General features: G+C 39.5%; 1 long non-coding RNA gene across 1 annotated transcript in view; it reads left to right on the forward strand.

The window, feature by feature from the left end:
• The first annotated feature begins 3,436 nt into the window (after window positions 1–3,436).
• LOC149126628 (uncharacterized) overlaps window positions 3,437–20,911 on the forward strand; it is a 37,023-nt gene continuing 19,548 nt past the window's right edge. Inside the window, exons 1-2 of the long non-coding RNA XR_016234015.1 lie at window positions 3,437–3,477; window positions 4,604–4,890. This is a non-coding gene — a long non-coding RNA (uncharacterized LOC149126628). The remainder of the gene's footprint in view (window positions 3,478–4,603; window positions 4,891–20,911) is intronic.

Consider the following 20,911-nt stretch of genomic DNA (forward strand, 5'->3'; position numbering starts at 1 on the left):
AAGAATTCTGACTTCATTTGATAAAGAGCCACTTCTGTTTTCCCTAAAGTCTTGTATGAACCAGATTGGTTGTTAAGGATGCAAACTGATAAGTGAAGTAGCTGTGAAGATGAGGAGTGGGGAGAGTCTCCCTGAGATCTTTCTAAGTGAGGTGCTATTTCCCATGGAAATCTCCAGAAACCAGAAAAAGTGTAAAATTAGCCTGATCTGAGCAAGAAGTATCCTCCAAGACTCTCTCACTCAGTTGTCTCATTTAGCAAATAAGGAAACCAAGGCTCTGGTTAGCAAGAAGCCTTGGCTTAGGTCATAGAGCCAGGGTTCCCTGGCTGCCTGGTTGGGACGTTTTATATCCGTGATGATTGTCTCCTGCTTGCTGGAGAACCCCCTCTAAGGAGCTTCTCCTTCTCCAGGCCACCACAGGACTGGGTGGTGGTGATGAAGGGAGTACTCAGGCTGGCTTATTCATGGCTGCAAGTCATATCTTGCAGCTCTTCAACAGTGAATGGAAACTGAGGGAAAAGGGACCACACAACTGTGAGGGGAGTGTAGAGAACAGATTGTTCCCTGTTGAAAATGGTTTCAGTGCTTTGTAGTAGGCTCCTGAATTTCATAAGGGTGATAATAATAATAATGAAATCATGGGTTGATAATAATAAATCCTTTGAGATGCTGCCAAAACTACATATTGCAGGCATTAGAAGCCAATGAGCAGCTGCTCAGCTAAATGTGGCCCCCAGTTGTCAAGAGAGACCCACCCTGATACAGAAGAAACAAATCAACAGGGATGTGCAGGGCACACACAGGGCAGAGCCACCTGGAGGTAAAGGCTTCAATTTAGACACTATCTCTGCACTTAAGGAATTAGCAATTTGAAAATGTGCTGGAAATTTCAGGCTTGACACAGAGACATGTCTGTCTTCATGAACGTGGCTGGCACAGATCAGGGATCACATAAAGTATCAAGTGCCCTAGCTGATCATCCTGTTTCCAGCCAAGTGGCTGACAGTTGTCAGGATGGTGGAGAGAGAGAAGAATCAACCTTCAACTTCTGTTTTGTGTTTCCAATATGGTTTAGTTTCCTCAGAGCTAGAAGGTAGGGCTTTTTTCCCCTATAGGGTGATTGCCAGAATTTACTGATTCGTACCTCAATGTCCACTTCTAAAGTCTAGAGGTCATAATAATTGAAATATGACCCATTCCCATTACGTTTGTTTAGAAGATTAAATGAAGTAGCTTATTTGGTTTGGGTTTATTTGTTTCAGTTATCTTTTGAGTGGTAAACAGTGAGTGATATGTTAAAAATAAGAGACCATGAAGGCACATTCAGCTTGGGGCACCACAACTATATATTTAAGGGAAGATCCAATCCAAATTTCTCATTTTGTAGTAAGGTAATGGAATCCTGAGAAACACCATTATTTTTTTATAATGCTATTTTTGTTTATTTATTTATTTTTTATATTGCCACTCTTTTTGGAATAAGCATCAGAGAGAGATAGCTGGGATCAGAATACAGACCTTTTGGCTCCTGCCTCATGATAAAGAGCTGGGCAGATCTGTTTTTCTGACTGAGTGGGATCAAATGAGATGATTGTGACAGTTATTTGTCAGCAATACAATGATAGACAAATGTGAAGTGTTATTTCACTGAAATATGTCCTCCAAAATTTGTTATGGCAGAAAGCTAATATTCACCCTGGGTGATGGCGGAGATAAAGGGCCTCGATCACCAGCTGTTCCTCTGGAGGTTTTTCCAGCTGCTACTAAGGCCTGATCTGTGGTGGAGGAGCCCAGAAGTGGGGTATTCCAACAGTGCAGATTCCTTATAGGACTGGGCCAAAGCAGGTCAAAAGCAAAACAGTTGAAACTATTTGGCGGAACAGGTGGGAACAATGGAAAATTCATTTGGTAAAATGTATGCTTAAGTCAACACAAGTTGACCCAGTTGCTTGGTTTTGGAGGACAGTGAATATAGTGTTTGAAACCATCCATCTGGGGCAGGTGTTTGGCACAGTGGTGAAGATGCTGCTTGGGATGCCTTCAGCTTATATCAGAGAACCTGGTGCAAGTCTATGCTTCCTGTTAATGTGTGCTTTGGGAGATAGTAGATGATGGCTCAAGTATTTGGGTCCCTATCACCTACCTAGAAAACATGAATTGAATTCTTGTCTCCTGGCTTTGGTCTGGCACACCCTGGCTGTTATGGACATTTAGGGACTGAACAAGTAGATGGCGATTTTTGTCTGTTTGTCTCTCTGCCTTTGAAATGAGATAAAAAATGTTTTAAATTTTAAAAATTCCACCAGTGTTCTTCCTTCCTTCTTTTCTTCCTTACTGTTTCTCCCATTCCCTCATCCCCTTGCTCTCCCTTTCTTCCCTTTTCCTTTCTTCTTTTGTTATTAGCATTTGTGGATTGTTTAGAATTTAAAAGAAATCTGAAAGATGATTTAACTCTTTAGAGCTTATGAAGTGTTATTAAGTGAAAGTTGATTGATGTGGTCCACCCCCCAAATTAACATGAGGATATGTGGTTTCATTGAACCAGAGGAATTTTAGTTAGATATAAGGTAAACTGAGTTTTATTAGGTTCCTGGCTGAGAAACTCCCAACCAGCTGGTTTCACCCACTTTTTTTTTCTCATTTAATCCTTATAAAACTTCCCATTTGCCCAATATAGATGCTGAACTCCAGGGATTGTTTTCTTTGTCCTTTATATCATGCTGTAGCTTTTTGAATTTGGATTGTTATTTTAAAAACACAGCCTGTCTTACTTGTGTACACTTAAAAATAAGTTTTTTAAATGACACACCCTCACATGGTAACGTTTATGTCTGTACTTCAAAATTATAATTATTTGAAAGAATTAATTTCTGTGGTATTATAAATACTGACATTTAAAGTTCAAATGTTATATCATTCTTCTAAGTATATCCAATGAAACCTAATCCATAGCAATTTGACACTCCCTATCTTTCATACAGGAAAGACAAAAGCAAGCTCTTCTAAACAGTGGAGAACTCTTCTTTTTCTTCTGGAACTTGTGTTACCTCATTTTATTTCCCACAAGAAAGTTTATCCTATTGTAGTACAATCTATTTGCAAGTGTTTTAACACCTAATGACAATTTGCTGTGATAAATGTATGTAAAAATATTGAACTATTTAAGCTCTAATTAAAGATAAAAACTTTAAATTTCCTGTACAGGAATAGAACTCATTATAAAAATTTTCCTTTTAGATTGAATTATAATTATTACTATTACACAGCAACTCAAAATAGTATAAATGTGTTGCAGTTAATAATTACTAAACATAAAAATTATTTATTGGAAATATCTTATGAAGTTAATAGGGATTTTAAATTTTCCATGAGTTAATGCAATCAGAAATGTTAGAGTGAAGGTTTGACATCAATTCTATTCTTTTTTTCCATTTATAGATATGAACACTGAGAGTATTTGCTCACATAAACAAGAAGGTATGAATCAAATGTTCTTATAGCAATTTCACAAAATACTTTGAACTACAGTTGTATTTTATGCCAGAAATCATATAGTTTTCTACTATCAAAATCATTATTAGTGATCCATCACTGAGAACTTCATGAAGTTCTTCAATTTTGTTAAAAGAACTGGAAATGGCAAAATTTCGAGAACTTGTTACCTTATCATAGGAGTATTTTCTTGGGAGGCACAATCCGCCATAGGTCCTGAGTGTCCCTGCATATTCTTGCTGGGTATGTGAAGAATGCAAGGCTCTCACTGCTTTTTACCAGAGCCATTCCTCAGAGCAGTGAGAAATCTCGAGAGGAGGTTGCGTCTTTTCCCACCCAAAGAGCAGGCTTGCTTCTTGCAAGGAGAGTGATAGATTCCCCCAACTTCAGTATGGTGGAATAACATACCATATGAGACACTATCTTCTTTTGTCTGAATTATTGCAGTAGCCTCCTAATTGGGAATAAGACAGAGCCCTGTTCCTGCTGTGTCTTCTTATAGTTATTTTTCAACAAAGCAGCCTAAGGAATCACTTAAAACCATTGGTCAGGAGACGTCCATCTTCTGCACAACCCTCTGCATCATTCCCCTTTCTCCCAGAATAAAAACCATTGTCTTTGACCTACAAGATCCTACAGATATCTCCCATTCCGATTCCAATCCCCCGTCCCCTGATATTCTCCCCACTTTCCCACTCCCCTCACTGCCTTCCTTGATGCTCCCTCTGCATCCTGAAGATACTTCTGTTTTAGAATTGTGCATTCATTGTTTCCTCTGTCTGACATATTTTCCACAAGTATTTATATGGTTGATGTCTTTATCTCCCTCAGATTTTTGTTCAATTGTCATTGGCAATGAGACTTACTTGGAGATTATTATTAAAAGCTGCAAGAATATTTCTTGGCTTAGAATTCTCAATTGCCTGTTACCCTCTGTGGTAGATTGCCTATCTGATAATCCCCAGTGATCTACACTTCCAGGTATTCCTAGCCTTGTGTAATCCGTTCTCTTTGATCAACTTGTTTTAAACTAATAGAATACGGCAAAGTTGAGGAAAAGTCACTTCCATGACTATGTTATATAAAATTTTGTCTTCTATCTTGCTAGCAGACCCCATTGCCTTCTCAATGTGTATGCTTTGATGAAGCAAGAAGCCTATGTGACAATAAAGTGAGGAGACCTCTGTCTACCAACTGATAGTTGCTTCGACTCTCAGTCCAACAACTTGTGAGGAACTGCATGCTGAGTGGACCTGGAAGTGTGTATTTCACCAGCTAAGACTTTGGATGAGACTACAGACCCTGAACTGACACTTTGTGAAACACAGAGAAACAGGATCACAAAGAAACCTTGTAAAGACAGTGAAGCAGAGGATCCTGACCCACAGAAACTGCTAGGTAAAAAAGGTCTTACTTTAAGCCACTAAACTTTGGAGCAATTTGTCACTGATAACAGATAACTAATATGCCCTCCATATTTTTATCTTTATAAGCTCCATGAGGGTAGAACTCTTTGTTTTCATGCTAATATATCCTGACTATTCTTAGTAGTGCTTGGAACTTAGAAGTTACTCGTATATGTTGGATGAGTGAATGAATGAATCACTGAGTTCACGAATGGTGGTCTTGTCATCTAGCATCTTTGCATCTACTAATAGTGCCCCAAGAATCAAACGTTTTCTGCGATCATATAACCCAAAAGTTATTTACATTTTTGCCATTACTCTCAGTTTTCATCAACAACAACTTAGTGTGTTTTTCCAACAACACATTTCCACTTGTTTAATGTTCAAATTTAGATGTTTGAAAATAAAAGGGCTGGCGCCGCGGCTCACTAGCTAATCCTCCGCCTTGCGGTGCTGGCACACTGGGTTCTAGTCCCGGTCGGGGTGCCGGATTCTGTCCTGGTTGCCCCTCTTCCAGGCCAGCTCTCTGCTGTGGCCAGGGAGTGCAGTGGAGGATGGCCCCAGTACTTGGGCCCTGCACCCCATGGGAGACCAGGATAAGTACCTGGCTCCTGCCATCGGATCAGCGCGGTGCGCTGGCCGTGGTGGCCATTGGAGGGTGAACCAATGTCAAAGGAAGACCTTTCTCTCTGCTCTCTCTCTCTCTCTCACTGTCCACTCTGCCTGTCAAAAAAAAAAAAAAAAGAAAATAAGAGATATCACAAGGTTCCATGCTATTGCTTGTATCTAGTGTTAGGTGACTAAGGAGCAATGCATTATTTGATAATAAGGAATTAAGGAGATTTAATCATTAAAATAAAATTTTCCAAAAAATTGTCATAATTTCTCTGACATTTTTCTATATATCTAAATTCAGAGCATCCTAATGTTAACCTAAAGTTCCATTTCTTTCTTTCTTTCTTTTTTTTTTTTTTTTTTGACAGGCAGAGTGGATAGTGAGAGAGAGAGACAGAGAGAAAGGTCTTCCTTTTGCTGTTGGTTCACCCTCCAATGGCCGCCACGGCTGGCGCGCTGCGGCCGGCGCACCGCGCTGATCCGAAGGCAGGAGACAGGTGCTTTTCCTGGTCTCCCATGGGGTGCAGGGCCCAAGCACTTGGGCCATCCTCCACTGCACTCCTGGCCACAGCAGAGAGCTGGCCTGGAAGAGGGGCAACCGGGAAAGAATCCGGCACCCCAACCGGGACTAGAACCTGGTGTGCCGGCGCTGCAAGGCAGAGGATTAGCCTAGTGAGCCACGGCACCGGCCTCTCCTAGTAGTTTCACATATTGTGAGTTCAATCAGGGAGACTTATATGAGAATAAGTAGGGGATATTTCTATGAGTTTATTAATATTTACTCTGTATCTCTATATAAAATAGGCACAAGTAAATTTATAGAATGATTCAGAGGAGGTGTGTTTGAGTAGATTCTATGAGAAGTAGCATTGCATCTATGTTTTTTTTTTTTTTCTACAGTACCCAAGGAATTGTCAGTAGCACCTAGCAGAGGCATTTGGTAGCTTGTGCACTTATTTGTGAATATATAACCACCCCTACCCCCAGGCATCTCAGAAATTGTGATGTCTTTAAGGGAAATTGCAAGAAGCCAAAGTTCTGCTGAGCATGTAGGAAAGAGCAAGTGCCAGGGACATTTGAGCTAATGACACCACATTTGCCACCACATTCCAATGTAGGGGGCCCCGTGGAAACTCCGGTTACATTTAAAAACTTTCGTTCTTTGTGAGCAACAACTGGTGAAAGTCCTTCCTTCTTCCCCATCAGCTGTCTCTTGAATTGCCACCCCTTGAGCCCTCGCCCTTTCACAAAATCCTAAGACTGGGAGCTACTATTTTTTCAATAATTCTGAGTGAATTAAGCCTTTATTTTCCCTGATTTTTTTTTTTTTTCCAAAGCAAAACTGAACCTTCTCTGTGAACCCTCTGCTGGACTAGTTAGAACAGATCGCAGTTTTCCTGGCAATCACTTCAAGGAGACAAGGGAGGGTAGCCTTCACGAAGGCTGCAGGAGAATGGGGAGTGTGAACTGCCTGGCCTCCTTCATCTGCGGACAGTGTCACTGCCTCCCACCTGTTTCCTCACTCCAGCCATGCCTTCTTAGCCTGAGACTGGCATGTTGCCTGGTTAATGTTTAAAACAAAAACCTGTTGAACAGAAGGAATTTTCCTAAAGCACAAAAGGCCTTCTTGCTAAGCACCCCACTCCCACCCGCCACTGCTGCTGGCCCCCACTTGAATTTCCTTTTGGTGGAGAACAGCATTTGTATAATTTCAAATAATGCCTGGTAGGTAGCAATTCAGCTTCTTGGGGAAGAATATTTTTAGCGTTTATGTCATGAAAGATACTATAGACTTTAAGGGCAAGGTTGGGAGCAGCACTGAGATCAGAGGTCTCTGGACACCAGGGTGGGTCTTAGGTACTTTGAACACAAACCATTTAAAAAGTAGGCCATGAAGTGAGCCCATAAATCAGCAGAATGGTCAATGGAGGACTCAGGCAGGGTGGTTTCTGAGAAGGAACATCCATCAACTCTTTCGTAATGAGACAATCATTAACTAGTCCTAACCACACTTGAAGAGTGTTTTGGAATTTTGATTCAATGTGTTTAATGTGGGCATCAGGAGAAAGGAACTAAGTAAATGTTTGACATTGAGCCTGTGCTCTGGAAGAGAGGAGGTGAGGAGAGACTACTGAAATAAACTAGTTTATTTTGAAATGTTTAATAAGACTGAAAGAACATATGCTAGGAGTGTCTGTATCTCTTCTTCCCCAGATTAAATTATCCTAGCTGACCATTCATGGACAGCCTCCCTTTCCCACTCTGCTAGGGATCTAGGGGTGGTCTCCTGGGGTTACAAATGTCTAGGGCATATCAAGGGTTGACCCCACAGGTGGACAAATGAATAGTTATTAGAGGATATTTACCTGTGTGGTCATGCTCCTATACAGGCACTGTCTGGAGATTAGAGGAATAGTCTTAGTGCACAGAAAGGATAATGGATAAAATAATACATTGGATATTTTATTCAATGATGTATTCTAAATGATTAGGACTTGTTTGTTAAACAAATGGCTCTGCTCACATAATGGCCTGCTAAGGCTTCCAACACCTGAGTACTTCACACAAGAGTTGTTTCCCTCATGCACTGCTTCTGCATCTTCTGGGTCATAGCTCAACTTTGTCACAACTTTGGGTTGTGACCCAGGCATTCAAATTCCTGTGCATTTCCAGTGCCCTGTCCCAGTGCTTTCTCACAGTCTGTCTCTCTTGCCTACCATCTTAGCCTTCCTATACTACAAGAAAAGGAAGTATTGATTTTACCTCTTTTCACAAATGATAGCATTCCTTCTTCTTGTCTTTTTTTTTTTAAAGATTTATTTTATTTATTTGAAAGACAGAGTGACAGAGAGAGGTAGAGACACAGAGAGAGGTCTTCTATCCGCTGGTTCACTCCCCAGTTAACTGCAATGGCCAGAGCTGTGCCGATCTGAAGCCAGAAGCTTCTTCCGGGTCTCCTTTGTGGGTGCTGGGGCCCAAGGACTTGGGCCATCTTCTATTGCTTTCCCAGGCCATAGCAGAGAGCTGGATTGGAAGTGGAGCAGCCAGGAGTAGAACCGGCGCCCATTAGGGATGCTGGCACTTCAGGCCAGGGCTTTAACCCACTGCGGCACAGCGCTGGCCCTCCTTCCTCTTGTCTTAAAGAGAGCTTTCCTTATCCCTATGTATACCTCCTCTAAATAGGAGCTGGCTTTACAGTTTTAAGATGAATAAACAAACACACAACTTCGTAATCTTTCAGGATTTTTGCCGCATGTGAAATCTGGCTGCCCATCCCCATGCTCCCACCATGCACCTGATTTCTAAAGTTTCCCAGGTAACATAGATACCATTTGCAGTTATTTTATGGGCTAGAAGTGGCTATTCTTTATTCCATAGGCATAATAATTGACCTGGCATCAGCTAGGTTGATTTGTGGTATATTTCATAGTGATAGAATTGAGGAACAGGAAAGCAAAAAGGGAAATGCTATTCTCTCTCCCTTATCATTAATTCATTCAACAGACATGTTTTGCACACAGTGTTAGGCAGTGTTCCTAGAACTTGGGAATGCAGTATTAATCAGGGCAAGATAGATCCCTGTCTTCCTGAAGCTTACCGTTTATCAGATAAGTTAATGCTTTCTTTCCTGTGTCAGTGGTTATAGGAGTCATATATAGTTGGAAGGCCTATAGTCATCTGTGACTTCTACCAAAGGACTCTAATTAGAGGGCTGGGAGCACTTGGGTGCTAATTAGCTTGATGTAATCCAGATTGTGTTAATTCCTGGTGAGGCCTAACCTGATCCAAGGAAAAGAATTAACAAGAATATATACAAAAAAGTTTTCTAGTCAAATCTGGAAGTAAGACAGGATGCATTTTTTTTTAGCTCCAGTTTAATGTTGTAACATAAGCTAAACCAATGGAATCTGAGAAAAAAATATTTTTTTTCTATTAGAAAAATACAAATACTATCTTAAAAGACTACTAATTGGGAGAAAATATTTGAAACCTACCCATGTATATTCATATATCAGCAAAAGTAATATATCTGTAATATATAGAAAGCCAACATAAATAAAAAGACATAGAGTAAAATTACAATTCAAAAACAGGTATAGATTATTGTATTGGTCAAGTCCCAGAGGAAACAAGGACAATTCAAAGGATTTCAGCGAAGAAGAGTTTATGAAGAGACTATTGATAGAGTTGTAGCCAAAACTAAGAGGATAAATAAAAAAGGCATTAGCAAAAGCAGTAAGCATTAACATTAGTAGCTCTGGAGACACAAGGGAAAGAATGACTTCACAGAGCTTGGAGAGAGTTGGAGTTCTGGTTGAGGGGGTTTCCTTCCTGTAACTGAGTCTCAAGAATGTAAGTCAGCATCCCTGGTCAAGGCCAAGGCATAGAAGGGTGACGAATGGATCTTTGGTGGAGGTGGGACAAACAGAATAAGCAGGACGGTCATGAAATGGCATCCCCAGCTTAAAAATAAATATCTAATAAATCTTTATGTAGAAGCTCCTCAACATCTCATATAAGTAATAAGGTGTAATGAGATATAATTTTCTCCCATTAGTTTGGCAACATTAAATGAAGTACACTATTTAATATTGCTGGGGTGAGAAGAAACAAGAATTCTAAAATTATTGGTAGTACAAAGTTGATAGCTTCCTGGAGAATAATTTGCATGAACAGCAATTTGACCCAGCAATCCAGCTTCTTGAAGTGGCATCTTCCACTGAACAACAGTAGAGCTGAATTAGTGGAGCTGACTGTTGTTTTCAGATGTCATCCCTGCCCTTTTGGAGGTAACCATCTACAAAGGAAGATAATCCTTTCTTACCCCTTGCTAATAACTCGCATCCCAAAGATGAAAATCAGAAAATATTTACAGGGTACCTATTATATAACAAAGTTTTTAGAAGGAATTAAAGATAAGAAGTGAATAAGCCTTGGCCCCTGTCTTTGAGGTCTTACAATTAAATGGCAATAGGTTATGCACCAGATAATTTGAACATAAGGTAGTAAAAATGGAAGTAGCAGGCACATTCACAGAGTCAAGTGGGGCAAAGAGGAAAGGGAGAAACACTCAGACCTGGGATACAGGGGGATATTCTTAGAGGAGTTATCATGTAAAATGATTTTTGAGAGATAAGCAAGAGAGCTATCCAAGTCAATAAGGAGGAAAAGTCACTCTGAATAGAAAGAATAGCGGGCGGGAGCGGCAAGATGGCAGAATAGGAAGGGAGCACACTGATAGTCTGGGAAGAGACAGTTTAATAAAAGTGGAGATACTGCAGGTTCAAGGAAGAGTAGGGGAAAAAACAGCAGAGGAAACTCTTCCGGAACTAGTGATTCACAGTGGACCTGCATGGAGAGCATGGGAGCCCACAGTTCGGGACACCAGCGGCAGACTCAACACACCAGCGCTGGAACGCGAACTGTGAGGAATTACTTCCCCTTTGAATCAAAAAAAGAAAGAAAGAAAGAGAGAAAGATTTACCACTCCTAACCTGGGAGTGTCACCTTTGGCACACCCTTAACCCTGAGGAACCAAACAGAGCTCTCAGGCCACACCCATCTCAAGCCTCTAAGGCTCCATCAAAAGAAGGCAGTCCAATTAATACAGTCATAGTATAACAAGAAAAAACACCACAGCAAGGGAAGAAGAATCCAAAGATATCTCCACAATGCCAAGCAACAAATGCAAAAACCGAGGAAACAAGAACAAGGAAGACATTATGACACCCCCAAATGAACAAGACACCCCAATTCAAGATTATGAAAATGATGAGATGGAAGAAATGCAAGATACAGATTTCAAAAATTTATAAGAACAATTAGAAGTTTTCAAAAACAAATGTTTGAAATACAGAATTCCTTACTGGACAGGATAGAAAATCTCCTTTGAGAAAATGAAATCTTAAGGAGGAATCAAAATGAAATGCAGAAACTAGTAGAACAGGAAAGTGTGATAGTGAAGAGAAATCAAAATGAACTGAAGAACTCAATAGATCAAATGACAAACACATTAGAGAGCCTTAAAAACAGAGTCAGTGAAACAGAAGAGAGAATATCGGACTTAGAAGACAGAGCACAGGAAAGTGTACAGTCAAACCAAAGAAAAGAAGAGGAAATTAGAAATCTAAAAAATATTGTTGGGAATCTACAGGATACTATTGAAAAACCCAACATTTGGGTTCTAGGAGTTTCTGAAGGCATGGAGAGAGAGAAAGAATTAGAAGGCCTTTATAGTGAGATACTTGCAGAGAACTTCCAGGGTTTGGAGAAGGACAGAGACATCCTAGTACAGGAAGCTCATAGAACCCCTAGTAAACATGACCAAAAGAGATCCCCAGCACGACACGTTGTAACTAAACTCACCACAGTGAAACATAAAGAAAAGATCCTAAAATGTGCAAGAGAGAAACGTCAGATTACTCTCAGAGGATCTCCAATCAGACTCACAGCAGACTTCTCATCAGAAACACTACAGGCTAGGAGGGAATGGCGAGACATAGCCCAGGTACTAAGAGAGAAAAACTGCCAGCCCAGAATATTATATCCTGCTAAGCTCTCATTTGTGAATGAAGGTGAAATAAAGACCTTTCATAGCAAACAGAAATTGAAAGAATTTGTCGCCTCTGGTCCAGCCCTACAAAAGATGCTTAAAGATGTGTTATACACAGAAACACAGAAACATGGTCATCAATATGAAAGAAGGTAAAGGAAGGAAACCTTACAGCAGAAGATCACAGGGAATTCAAAGCATATATTAGAAAATATCTTTAGCAAATGGCAGGGCAAAGTTACTACTTATCAATAGTCACGTTGAACGTTAATGGTCTGAACTGTCCAGTTAAAAGACATAGATTGGCTGATTGGGTTAAGGAACAAAACCCATCTATTTGCTGCTTACAAGAAACACATCTTTCCAACAAAGATGCATACAGACTGAAAGTGAAAGGCTGGAAAAAGATATACCATGCCAACAGAAATGAAAAAAGAGTGGGTGTAGCCATCTTAATATCGGACAACATAAACTTTACCACAAAAACTGTTAAGAGAGACAAAGAGGGGCACTATATAATGATTAAGGGATCAATTCAACAGGAAGATGTAACGATTATCAATGTACATTCACCTAATTACAGGGCACTGGTTTATTTAAAAGATCTGTTAAGGGACTTAAAGGGAGACTTAGACCCCAATACAATAGTACTGGGGGACTTCAATACTCCACTCTCAGAAATAGACAGCTCAACAGGACAGAAGATTAACAAGGAGACAGTAGATGTAAATGACACTATAGCCCAAATGGATCTAACAGATATCTACAGAACTTTTCATCCTACACATAAAGCATTTACATTCTTCTCAGCAGCACATGGAACCTTCTCTAGGATTGACTACATACTTGGCCATAAAGCAAGTCTCAGCAAATTCAAAAGAATTAGAATCATATGATGGAGCTTCTCAGACCATAAAGGAATGAAGTTGGAAAGTAGCAACTCAGGAATCCCTAGAGCATGTGCAAACACATGGAGATTGAACAACATGCTCCTGAATGAACACTGGGTCACAGAAGAAATCAAGAGAAATCAAAAACTTTCTGGAAGTAAATGAGGATAACAGCACAACATACCAAAACTTATGGGATACAGCAAAAGCAGTGTTAAGAGAAAAGCTTATATCAATACGTGCCTACATCAAGAAATTGGAAAGGCACCAAATAGATGAGCTTTCAATTCATCTCAAGGATCTAGAAAATCTGTAGCAAACCAGACCCAAATCTAGTAGGAGAAGAGAAATAATTAAAATCAGAGAAGAAATCAACAGGATTGAATAAAAAAAATTACAAAAAATCAGCCAAACGAGGAGCTGGTTTTTTGAAAAAATAAACAAAATTGACACCCCATTGGCCCAACTAACTAAAAAAAGAAGAGAAAAGACCCAAATCAATAAAATCAGAAACTAAAAAGGAAACATAACACCAGACACTACAGAAATAAAAAGAATCATCAGAAATTAATACAAGGACTTGTATGTCAGCAAACAGGGAAATCTATCAGAAATGGAGAGATTCCTGGACACATGCAACCTACCTAAATTGAACCAGGAAGACATAGAAAACCTAAACAGACCCATAACTGAGACAGAAATTGAAACAGTAATAAAGGCCCTCCCAACAAAGAAAAGCCCAGGGCCAGATGGATTCACTGCTGAATTCTACCAGACATTTAAAGAAGAACCAACTCCAATTCTCCTCAAACTATTCAGAACAATCGAAAAAGAGGGAATCCTCCCAAATTCTTTTTATGAAGCCAGCATCACTTTAATTCCTAAGCCAGAGAAAGATGCAGCACTGAAAGAAAATTACAGACCAATATCCCTGATGAACATAGACGCAAAAATCCTCAACAAAATTCTCGCCAATAGAATGCAACAACACATTAGAAAGATCATCCACCAAGACCAAATGGATTTATCCCTGATATGCAGGGATGTTTCAATGTTCGCAAAACAATCAATGTGATACACCACATTAACAGACTGCAGAAGAAAAACCATATGATTATCTCAATAGATGCCGAGAAAGCATTTGATAAAATACAACACCCTTTCATGATGAAAACTTTAAGCAAACTGGGTATGGAAGGAACATTCCTCAATACAATCAAAGCAATTTATGAAAAACCCATGGCCAACCTCCTATTGAATGGGGAAAAGTTGGAATCATTTCCACTGAGATCTGGTACCAGGCAGGGATGCCCACTCTCACCACTGCTATTCAATATAGTTCTCGAAGTTTTAGCCAGAGCTATTAGGCAAGAAAAAGAAATTAAAGGGATACAAATTGGGAAGGAAGAAGTCAAACTATCCCTCTTTGCAGATGATATAATTCTTTAAGGGATCCAAAGAACTCTACTAAGAGACTATTGGAACTCATAGAAGAGTTTGGCAAAGTAGCAGGATATAAAATCAATGCACAGAAATCAACAGGCAATGCCATGGCTGAGGAAGAACTCCTAAGATCAATCCCATTCACAATAGCTAAAAAAACAATCAAATACCTTGGAATAAACTTAACCAAGGATGTTAGAGATCTCTACGATGAAAATTACAAAACCTTAAAGGAAGAAATAGAAGAGGATATCCAAAAATGGAAAAATCTTCCATGCTCATGGATTGGAGGAATCAATATCATCAAAATGTCCATTCTCCCAAAAGCAATTTACAGATTCAATGAAATACCAATCAAAATACCAAAGACCTTCTTCTCAGATCTGGAAAAAATGATGCTGAAAATCATATGGAGATACAGGAGTCCTCGAATAGCTAAATCAATCCTGTACAACAAAAACAAAGCTGGAGGCATCACAATACCAGATTTCAGGACATACTACAGGGCAGTTGTTATCAAAACACCATGGTATTGGTACAGAAACAGATGGAGAGACCAATGGAACAGAATAGAAACACCAGAAATCAATCCAAACATCTACAGCCAACTTATATTTGATCAAGGATCTAAAACCAATCCCTGGAGCAAAGACAGTATATTCAATAAATGGTGCTGGGAAAATTGGATTTCTACGTGCAGAATCATGAAGCAAGACCCCTACCTTTCACCTTACACAAAAATCCACTCAACATGGATTAAAGACTTAAATATACAACCTGACACCATCAAATTATTAGAGAACATTGGAGAAACCCTGCAAGATATATGTACTGTTAAAGACTTCCTAGAAAAGACTCTGGAGGCACATGCAGTCAAAGCCAAAATTAACTACTGGGATTGCATCAGATTGAGAAGTTTCTGTATTTCAAAAGAATCAGTCAGGAGAGTGAAGAGGCAACCAACAGAATGGGAAAAATATTTGCAAACTATGCAACAGATAAAGGGATGATAACCAGAATCTATAAAGAAATCAAGAAACCCCACAACATCAAAACAAACAACCCACTTATGAGATGGGCCAAGGACCTCAATAGACATTTTTCAAAAGAGGAAATCCAAATGGCCAACAGACACATGAAAAAATGTTCAAGATCACTAGCAATCAGGGAAATGAAAATCAAAACCACAATGAAGTTCCACCTCACCCCGGTTAGAATGGCTCACATTCAGAAATCTACCAACAACAGATGCTGGAGAGGATGTGGGGAAAAAGGGACACTAACCCACTGTTGGTGGGAATGCAAACTGGTTAACCCACTATGGAAGTCAGTCTGGAGATTCCTCAGAAACCTCAATATAACCCTACCATACAACCCAGCCATCCCACTCCTTGGAATTTACCCAAAGGAAATTAAATTGGCAAACAAACATGCTGTCTGCACCTTAATGTTTATTGCAGCTCAATTCACAATAGCTAAGACCTGGAACCAACCCAAATGCCCATCAACAGTAGACTGGATCAAGGAATTATGGGACGTGTACTCTATAGAATACTATACAGCAGTCAAAAACAATGAAACCCAGTCATTTGCAACAACATGGAGGAATCTGTAAAACATTATGCTGAGTGAATTAAGCCAGTCCCAAAGGGACAAATATCATATGTTCTCCCTGATCGGCAACAACTAACTGAGCACTAAAGAGGAAACCTGTTGAAGTGAAATGGACACTATGAGAAACAGTGATTGATCAGCTCTTGTCCTGACTGTTGATGTACAATGTAATACTTTATTCATTTTAGTATTTTTTTGTTTTGTTCTAGTACTATTGGTTAAACTCTGTAATTAACACACGATTATTCTTAGGTGTTTAAACTTTCACTGAAAAGTGATCCCTGTTAAATATAAGAGTGGGAATAAGAGAGGGAGGAGATGTACAATTTGGGACATGCTCAATCGGACTTGCCCCAAATGGTGGAGTTAGAAATGTGCCAGGGGATTCCAATACAATCCCATCAAGGTGGCATGTACCAATGCCATCTCACTAGTCCAAGTGATCAATTTCAGTTCACAATTGATCACACTGATAGGTCTAAGAGTCAAAGGGATCACACAAACAAGACTAGTGTCTGCGAATACTAACTGATAGAATCAAAAAGGTAGAGAACGATCCATCATAGGAATCGGCATATACAGCAGACTCATAGAATGGCAGATGTCCTAAATAGTACTCTGGCCTCAGAATCAGCCCTTAAGGCATTTGGATGTGGCTGAAGAACCCATGAGAGTATTTTAGATATGGAAAGCCAAGACACTCTTGGGAGGGGGGGCGGAGAAGACCTAAGTGAAAGATCTCTGTGAGTGAGATCCCAGTGGAAAGAATGGGCCATCAAAGAAGGAGGTACCTTTCTCTGAAGGGAGGAGAGAACTTCCACTTTGACTATGACCCTGTAAGAATAAGATCGAAGTCAGAGAACTCAAAAGGCTTCCATAGCCTTGGCAACTCATGACTAGAGCCTAGGGAGATTACTGAGGCCATAAACAAGAGTGTCAAATTGTTAAGTCAACAACAGGAGTCACTGTGTACTTACTTCTTATGTGCGATCTGTCCTTAATGTGTTGTCCAATGTGAAGTAATGCTATAACTAGTACTGAAACAGTATTTTACACTTTGTGTTTCTGTGTGGGTGCAAACTGATGAAATCTTTACTTAATATATACTAAATCGATCTTCTGTATATAAAGATAATTGAAAATGAATCTTGATGTGAATGGAATGGGAGAGGGAGCGGGAGATGGGAGGAGTGCGAGTGGGAGGGAAGTTAAGGGGGTGGAGAGCCATTGTAATCCATAAACTGTACTTTGGAAATTTATATTTACTGAATAAAAAAATTTAAAAAAAGAATAGAAAGAATAGCTTGAGAGAATCATGAAGGCAGGAAACAAAATGGCATATTGATTAGAAACAAGATCAGCTTAGCAGATTTCTGCTACCAAAAAACTCAGTCAAAATATATTAGCACGTTTTGAAAAAGCTGTACATCAGGAAATGGACAGTAGTTCTTCAGAGACAAAAACAAATGAGGTCCTAACAAATACCATGATTTCTGTTTAGAGATTGGTTTCAGGCTGTGGAGCAGGGAGTAGGAGCCCCGATGGAGCTGAGTGCAATCTCTTGAGTTGTGGAGATGTAGCTTAGAGTCTGGGGAGGCCAAAGGGCCTATAAATCATATGTTATTTAATGACAGAGATGGGTTTTAAGAAATATGTCATTAGACAGTTTCATTATATGGACTTAATGAAGTACCCTTACACAAACCTACCTGTATGATATAGCCTGTTATACACCAAGACTATATATATAAACTATATATATAGTCATATACTTGTATGAGGTTCATTATTGACTGAAATGCCATTATGCAACACTTGACTATGTTTCATTGATATTTGTAAAGCATGATTGAGAAAAATTGAAGCAGATCAAATAATGGAGAGATATATGTATTATTCATGTATTGGAAAACTCAATATTGTTAAGGCATCAGTTCTTCCTAAGTTGATCTATAGATTCAATGCAACCTCAAACAAAATCCCTATAAGATATCCATTCCATTCTACTCCTTGGTATTTCTTTAAGACAAAAGAAAACATATATCCATTCAAATACTTGTACATAAATGTTCATAGCACCTTTATTTGTAAAGACCAAAATTTGGAAACCATCAAGTGTTCATTAACAGTTGGGTAGTAAAAAATTGTGACCTAGACATACAATGGAATACTACTCAATGGTAAGAAAGAATGATTTGTTTATGCGTGCTACAACATGGATGTATATATAAATTCAGATAAAAATAATAAATATTAATATTAATAGATAATATTAATATTAATAAATATTAAAAATAATAAATATTAGATAAATTATTTGTTAAAAATTCTTGAAAATGTAAATAAATCTGTGGTGATAGGGAGAAGATATGTGGCTGCTTGGAAAATTAGGTCGGGGGTTGGTGAGAGAGAAGTATTACAAAGGGGTATGAATAAAGTTTTGGGAGTGATAAGTATTTTTGTTATCTTGATGGTGGTGATAGTTTGATATATATTTATATATGTCAAAATGTATCAAATGGAACATTTTAAATAAATACAATTTATCATATATTAATTATACTTCAACAAATCATTAAAACTGTCAGTGTACAATGATGGAAGTTAAGATTGGAGAGGTAGGCAAACGGTAGGGTGTGTAGGGTCTTGTATACCATCATCTTTCAGATCATGCTATGTTTTGTACAGCCCCTTCTCTCAGTTGTGAAGAAGGTGAATTTGAGAGTGGCAAGATTTGGGCTGGGCTGAAGCTGAAGCTTGGCACTGGCAACTCAATTCAGGTCTCCCACATGGATGCCAGGAGTCTAACAGGAAAATGGTTAGGAATGGAGCCGTGAGGAGATACAGAGATTTAGGGGTATGTGTTGGAGGAAGAACCCTCATGGATTTAGAGAGCATAGAGGGTGGACAGGGAGGAGTCAAGGAATAAAGCGTTTCAAGAAATTAATGATCAAATTCCATTTTCATTAACTTAATACTAATAATAGTATCAGAGCTTTTTATTAGTTGCTATTGCTGAGTAACAATTTACCATAACTTATGTTCCTAAAACAACACACATTTATTTTTGTAATTGAGGTAATGAGTGAGGGATTCTCCTGCTGACTTTGAACAATCATACTGCTACGCTGTGAGCTGCCTATGATAAAGGCTAAATGGAGAAGGCCTATGTGTTGTCTCTAGGAAATAAGGTGGGGAGGGTCTTTAGCTGACAGCCAGTAAGAAGGCAGGGTTCTCAGTCTTACAGCGATAGGGGAAATGAATTCTGCCAAAACTCTGAATGCATTTGGAAGCAGATACTTGTCCAGTCAAATCTCCAGATGAGAATCTCCATTCATTACCTCAATGACCAAGTGCAGTGTAACTGGGTCTTTGCAGGGGTGGGTGAATGTCTTTCCTGTGGAACCCGTAAGGCTAGCAAAATCATCTGGTCTGGCTTGCTAAGGCAACTGCAGGCAGGAGCTGAAATTCAATAAATCTATAGCAGGCTAATTTTTAAGTTGATAATTCTGTATGGCCTGTGATTGACTCTATAAATACCCAAATGGTCCTTGGCAGAAAATGGAGTCCCCACTCCTGGTAGGATCTCTTAAGACTGCAATCAAGATATTGCCTGGTTTGCATTCTCATCTGAAGATTTGAATGGATAAGAATCCACTTCCAAATTCATTCAGAGTTTTGGCAGAATTCATTCCCCCTATAGTTGTAAGACTGAGCATCCTGGCTTCTCACTGGCTGTCAGCTAGAGCTCCCCCCTCCCTCATTTCCTACAGATGGCACATAGGTCTTCTTCATTTGGCCCTCACAATAGGCTGCTCACAATATAGCCATTTGATTGTTCAAAGTCAGCAGGAGAATATCTCACTCATGTTTGCTCAAATGCATTCTTATATAAAACAACAATCAAAGGAAGGTCATCCATTATCACACTCTATTAGCTAAGAAAAAACCATGGGTTCTGTATACACTAAGAGGGAGGAAATATAAGTGCATGGTGCATTGGAGTCACTTTAGGGTGTAGCTTGTACAGTCCTGTTAGATACAGGGATTTCCAAAACTCAGAGAAGTGAGGCTAGTTAGGAGGTGGTAACAGTAATGCAGGCACAAGGTGTTGGGGACTGAACAATGTAATGACTGTGGACAAGATGAGAGGTGGCTGGGTTTGAGAGACCAAAAGAAGACTTGGCAAATGTGGGAGGATTGGAGAGTAAGGAGGCAAATTTCTGACAGGGGCATTGTAAAGGTAGACAGTGAGTTCAGTTTGAGCATGTTGTGATGATATCTAGTAGCATACATGATAAATAGTTTGAGGAGAGAGACTGACAGAGAGAGAGAGAGAGAGAGAGAGAGAGAGAGAGAGAAATAGATGCATGGATAGAAAAATTGTTTAAGATGAAGATTTGAGCCTCAGCAACATATTTGCCTTACTATAAGGCAAAGAAATTGTCTGGTCCTCTCTTTCAGTCATTTATATCTGTGTCATAGAATAAAACAGTGTGAGGAACACTATACCATGTTGCTAAGTGAAACAAGTCCAAGTCCATTTTTCTAGCTTATTTATGACCAGCAGACATAAAGACAGACTTGACACTCTTATTGTTTAGATGGCAAGGGTGGAGAGGAGAGACCCATTAGTCATACCTCTCCCCCATTCAACACATCTGCTGCCCCTGTGATGGGAAGGCTGGTAGTACAACTCCTAAACACTGGCTGATATATGAGGGCTCCACGGGACTGAGCTGGTGGCTGAAACTAAAGAAATCCCAAACCAGTTGTCAAAGCAGCTGCATGAACCATAAATTGCTTGTAGAAGCAGACCCTGTGGCTGTTGATGGGAACAGAGTGAAACAGGAGCAGCTACAGTTGGTATAGGTTTCCCTATCCAGCTTAGAGCTGCA

This window comes from Oryctolagus cuniculus, chromosome 5 (assembly GCF_051225735.1).
Source record: "Oryctolagus cuniculus isolate XC-2025 breed Fujian yellow rabbit chromosome 5, ASM5122573v1, whole genome shotgun sequence".
NCBI classification, from domain to species: domain Eukaryota; kingdom Metazoa; phylum Chordata; class Mammalia; order Lagomorpha; family Leporidae; genus Oryctolagus; species Oryctolagus cuniculus.